Below are 6,000 nucleotides of genomic sequence, written 5' to 3'. Positions count from 1 at the left end.
CATTATAACTGCTTCCTTCATGTTATTTATAACTTTTCTCAGATTATAGCACTCATATTTTTTTCATCTAAATGTTTTACCTCCTTTCAAATATATAATAGTTCAATGCTCAGATAGTATCATGAGGCATTTGCTCTGCACTGAGAAGATTCACATTCTCTTGGCTTAGAGTCTTAGTGAGGTGTAATGTTAATGGAATAGGAAGATCTTCCCCACCCATTAATAGGCCTATATGACTTGCTTTGAGCTTTGACCCAGCTCACAGTTGTGATACAGACTGAGTCGTGTGGAGCCCAAGGTGTGGGAGGAGCTTTCCCAATTGAGTAGAAAGTGAGAATGAAACAGAGCAGGAGAGACAAAGCAGAGTTCAGAGGGAGGAACTTGCCTAGGGGAACTTGTTTGTGGGTAGACCTTACAGAAAAAATGCTTGAGATGATGCCATACCCTGGATTGGTGATGAGTACCTTGCTAAATCTTACTTACTGGTATCCTAATAAATATTTTGGCTTTCCCATTTGAGGAAGAGAGTTATTAAATATTTTAAATATTTTTCCCTTTGAGGAAGAGAGTTATTAAAATACTTTGTGAATCTGGCCTGGAAATATGTATGCATATTCATAGCAGCTGCTATGGGTGTCATTTTGGCCTTACATGGGAGCACTGAGGCAGACTTGCCCCAAATACCCACTCTCTATTTTAAAACAATTCTAAAACCTATACTCAAAGAGGTGAAACATGCCACGGTCAACGCTTGATATAAGCCCAGCTTAGAATCACCACTATCTTTTTTCATATTATCTCTCTCACAAAAGTCATATTTTGGTAACCACCCTGACAAAGATGTCAATTCACAGACAAATAATCATCATAGTTACTCAGAAGCAGGTTCGAAGATCCATACTCAGAGATAGTTCTTCCTAACTCATAACCCATGAAAAGTGATAGTATTATAATTCTCCGAAAGTCTTCCATTATCAATGATCCCACTATCAAAACCAAATAGCTTGACACCAGAGATGTATCTTGATGGTACTTAGAATGAAGAGAGGAGGGAGGGAATGCATGGTAATTCCTTAAGCTTAATAAGTTATTTTATTTTTAGCTACATATTATGACCAGTTGGCATAACAATTTCTGACCACCACCAGCCATCAATAGCAATTCCATTCAAATGTAGTAACGACACTACTTGAAATGAACAAATTTCTTCATTTCAAAATATTTTCCATCCACAAGATCTTCTCTTACAGCTCACCATTGGATAGTCCCTCAAATCTAATAGATAATTTACCATAGGTCAGATGTGCTGATGAACCATTGTTCTGTTAAATAAGGATTTCCCTAGGCCTCTTCTCTGATAAACAGCACAATTTGTTTTCAATCCCCAGCAAAAGCTAGTTAGAGATATCTAACTCACTGTGATCTTTCATTATATATAGTGATCTCCATTTAGTTTCCAAGCTGGTTCATCTGTCCTTCAGTTAACTTAATGTTAAAGTGATTGAAAACAGGAAAGTACAAAGTAGAGTTTCTACCCAGCCTACCTTTTCATTGTTCTTGTTGTTTTCATTCTTCTTCTCTCCCCTCCCATCCTCTTGCCTCTCCCCTTTCCTCCCTCCCTGCCTCCTTCTCTCTCTCTCTCTCTCTCTCTCTCTCTGTCTCTCTCATTTTTTTGCAAAAGATGCAAATGTTCATTGGTACGTGGGTATTCTGCTGTCTAGGCTTATTCTGAGTAAAGTTATATCTCAGCGGTAGTTTACAAGCCTTTGGACATAATAGGATGGACCACTCATTAACTCCTTTGTCTTCATTCATGAGGTGGCACCACATCTTTCTTCATTTTTAATACCACCTCTGTCTCCAACTCGATTATAGAGAAGGAAAAATACATGGGAACAATTTGGAAATATTTTTCATATCATTCAATACATTGAAAAATCATTCTAGATATCAGACCATGAAGTTTCCACCAGTAAGTTCACAAAACTTCCATACTTCAGTAGAGATTTTTTTTTTAATTCTGCAAAGCCCTGACTCCACAAAAAAAAAAAGCAGTATTCATCACTAGCTTGTTGCCCTATGGTGATTAGCCTTCAAGAATCTGAAGTTACCTCCTTGTCTCCATGAGAAATTGGACTAGGCTGTTAGTGAAGAAACTTGGTCACGGTTTTCATAATCAAAAGTAGTGATCACCTATGAGTTACCCTGACAGTCTCTCACAGTAGAAAATAACTGACAAAATTGCAAAATTTTATCAGTTGTTTGTATGACTGGTGATTAGATGAAGGAAAAGATAATATTATGTATAAACAGAGAACAAGAACATAGGAAAATCTTTGCTTCAGAACTTTAAAATCACCAAAACTACAAAAGAAATCTCTCAACCAATCACAACAGAAAAAGGAAGTTACTTGAACACAAAAAGTAATAAAGTTATTTTTGGAGGGTGGCTAGGTGGCACAGTGAACAGAGCCCTGGCCCTGGAGTCAGGAGGACCTGAGTTCAAATCCGGCTTCAGACACTTAACACTTACTAGTTATGTGACCTTAGGCAAGTCACAAGCCCAATTGCCCTGTCTTCTCCCCTCCAAAAAAGTAAAAAAAAAAAGGTGATTTTTAAATGGGTACCACCAGAACTACAAGTGCTCCTCCCCCATCTAATTCCTTTGTATCAATTCTTCCTCTTGTACCTCATTTATATAAAATACTCTTTCTAGCTGTTCCTACATGGTTTTACTTTTAAAATTCATATCATTCTCACTTTTACCCCATCTTTCTTATGAGCTACCCCATTATTAATATGAATCTTGAACAGTTTAGATTATATGCATTTATACTTATATATACATATAAACATATGGGTATATATACATACATGTACACACGTACATGTACATATGTATATATGTATGCATATACATATGTGTATATACACATGCAAATACATACACACATACATATACATATACTGTTTATTCTAATGAATTCCTTATAATCAGTCTTTGGTATGTATATTATATTTTTCTTGGTTCTTGTATGTCAAATCTCCTATTGACTTCAGGACTTTTTTTCAACAAATTCTTGAAAATCACGGTGTTTTTCAAACGTACACTTCTTTTCCTTCATAATAATACTTAACTTTGCAGGGTATGATATTTTTGGCTGCAGCCCCAGTACTTTTGCTCTTCAATATGTTATGTACCAAGATGAGTGGTCCTTTAATGTTTCTGTTGCTAGGTCTTGCATGTCTAATTGTGGCATCATAATATTTAAATTATTTTAATCTTGATACCTTTATTATTTTATCTCTGAGCTGGGGGTTTTCAAATTTGACTATTATATCTCTATGAATTTTCCTCATGGGATTGATAGATATATTTTTTCTATTTCTACCCCCCTCCCCCTGCTCCATGTTCTAATTCTTCAGGACAATTTCCTTTGATTATTTCTTATATGATTATATCAAGATTCTTTTTTTATCATAACTTTCACTTAGTTCAATTTTTTTATATTTTTCTCTTCTTGATCTGTTTTCCAAATCTGTTGTTTTTTCTTATTAGAGTCTACACTTTCTTCTATTTTTTCATTGTTCATATTTTGTTTAATTATTTCTCAGTCTCTTAAAATTTCACGGTTTCATTTGCCCAATTCTAATTTTCAAGGTAGAATAATCTTCCTTAAGATTCTTCCTTTTCTAATTGGTTGACTTTCCTTTCATAACTTCCATTTATTTTTATTTTTCTTCTTATTTTTTTAATTTTCCTTCCATCTCTGTTATTTGATTTTTAAAATCTTTTTTTTAAGATCTTCTATGAATTCTTTTTGGGAAGGTGACCATTTCACATTGTACTTTGGGGGTTTCTTTACTTCAATATCTTCCTCTGAAGATAAACCCCAATCATCACTATTCTCATTGCATCTTTCTGTGGTTGGATCCTTTCTCCTGTGAATGTGCATTGTTTGTTGTAATTACTTAATTTTGGTAATCACCTCAAACCCTGTGGTATAGGGAAATGGTGCCTCTGGACCCAGACCTTCAGTTCTTCCCTCTAGCCTGGGACCAAAGACTGACCTCCAACCTCTTACAAGTGCCTGCAGCCAGAGGCTTTCTGCCCCACTGCTACTGCACTCACCATGTGTGTGTTGGTTCCTTCTCAACTCCCCACCCCACCCCTCCTCTCTGCTTTTCACAGCACAGCTGGATCTGGCAATCTTTGTAAGTAGAAGTTCCCTCCATCTTCTTGAACTCAAATTCCCAGCTCTCCTCACTGTCCCAGGGGTAAAAGTTCCTGTGACTGGGGCAGAGGCAGCCCTCCAACCCAGTTAGCCCCAGGGCTTGCTGCTTGTTGTTAAAACAGAACTTAGCCTGGAGGTGTTTACTCTTCAAGGGACCAAATCTCCTCCTGAAATTTTTCTTCAGATCTTCTCTAATTGTCCCAGGTAAATCCTAATTGTACCCAAGTTCTTATTTATCTCTACTCACATTTTGTTCACTTTAAGGTGCTATTTTTAAGTCTTTTTGGGGGGCAAGGGAGAATCTTGAAAGCTTAGAATTTTCTGACCTACTCTGCCATCTTCACAGAATCCTTCCTTATTTAAAAAATGTTTCATCAGTATATCATTTTTTTTAAAAATCAAATGTATTTATTTATTTATATTTTATAACATTCCTTTGAGTTTCAAATTTTCTCCCCTTCCCTGTCCTCCCCCTCCCCCCATGACAGCATGTAATCAAATATATATTTTAAAAATACCTTCATCTTAAACATTAGTCATGTTGTAAAGAAGGATTTTAACCAATGGGGTGAACATTGAGAAAGAAGGGACAAGACAGGATAAAACAAAACAAAACACAAATGAGAAAGAGCAAATAGTTTCCTTTAATTTGCAGACTCTATAGTTCTTTCTCTGGATGTGGATATCCCTTTCCATCATGAGTCTTTTGTAATTGTCTTCTAACCTTGTATTGCTGAGAGAAGCCCAGTCCATCAGTTAGTCATCACATACGATATGTCTCTAATTGTTTACAAAGATCTCCTGGTTCTTCTCTCCTCAGTCAGCATCAGTTTATATGTCTGTCCAAGTTATTATAAAGTCAATCTGCTCCTCATTTCTTATAGCACAACAGTATTCTGTTACATTCATATACTACAATTTATTTAGCCATTCCCCAATTGATGGGCATCGCTTTGATTTCCATTTCCTTGCCACCACAAATACAGCTGCTATAAACATTTTTGTACATATACTATAAACATTTTTGTCCTTTTCCTACTTCTATGATTTCTTTGGGATACAGTGCTAGAAGTGGTATTGCTGGGTCAAAAAGTATACATTTTTTTTATATCCCTTTGGCCATAGTTCCAGATTGCTCCCCCAGAATGGTTGAATCAGTTCACAACTCCACCAACAATGCATTAGTGTTCCAATTTTTCCACACCCTCTCTAGCATTTATGATTTTCCTGTTTTGTCATCTTAGGCAGTCTGACCAGTGATATTTCAGAGTTGTTTTGATTTGTATTGCTCTAATCAATAGTGACTTAAAGCATTTTATATGCTTATTGATATCTTTAATTTTTTCCTCTGAAAACTATCTGTTCATATCCTTTGAACATTTATCAATTGGGTGCCTTCAGTATCAGCCTTTATACCCAGATCATGCACCCATTTAGATTTGATTTTGGTATACAGTGTAAGATATTGATCTATGCCCAGTTTCTTCCATAGTGTTTTCCAGTTTTCCCAGCAGTTTCTGTCAAATAGTGAGTTCTTATCCTAGAAGCTGGGGTCTTTGGGTTTATCAACCTGTAGATTACTATTGTCATAGACTGCTTTGTCTCATGTACTTAATCCATTCCACTGATATACTACTCTATTCCTCAGCCAGTATGAAGTAGTTTCTATGACTTCAGCAGCATATCTTAATGAACAATGATACTTGGTGATTTGGGAGAACATATAATTTAATATGTTTTAATTTAATTTAAAAAATTTAATCTA

The sequence above is a fragment of the Petaurus breviceps genome, unplaced genomic scaffold, assembly GCF_028583685.1.
Source record: "Petaurus breviceps papuanus isolate PSGF00001 unplaced genomic scaffold, PetGlider_PUasm1.0 126, whole genome shotgun sequence".
NCBI classification, from domain to species: Eukaryota; Metazoa; Chordata; class Mammalia; order Diprotodontia; family Petauridae; genus Petaurus; species Petaurus breviceps.
This window is presented reverse-complemented; position numbering follows the sequence as displayed.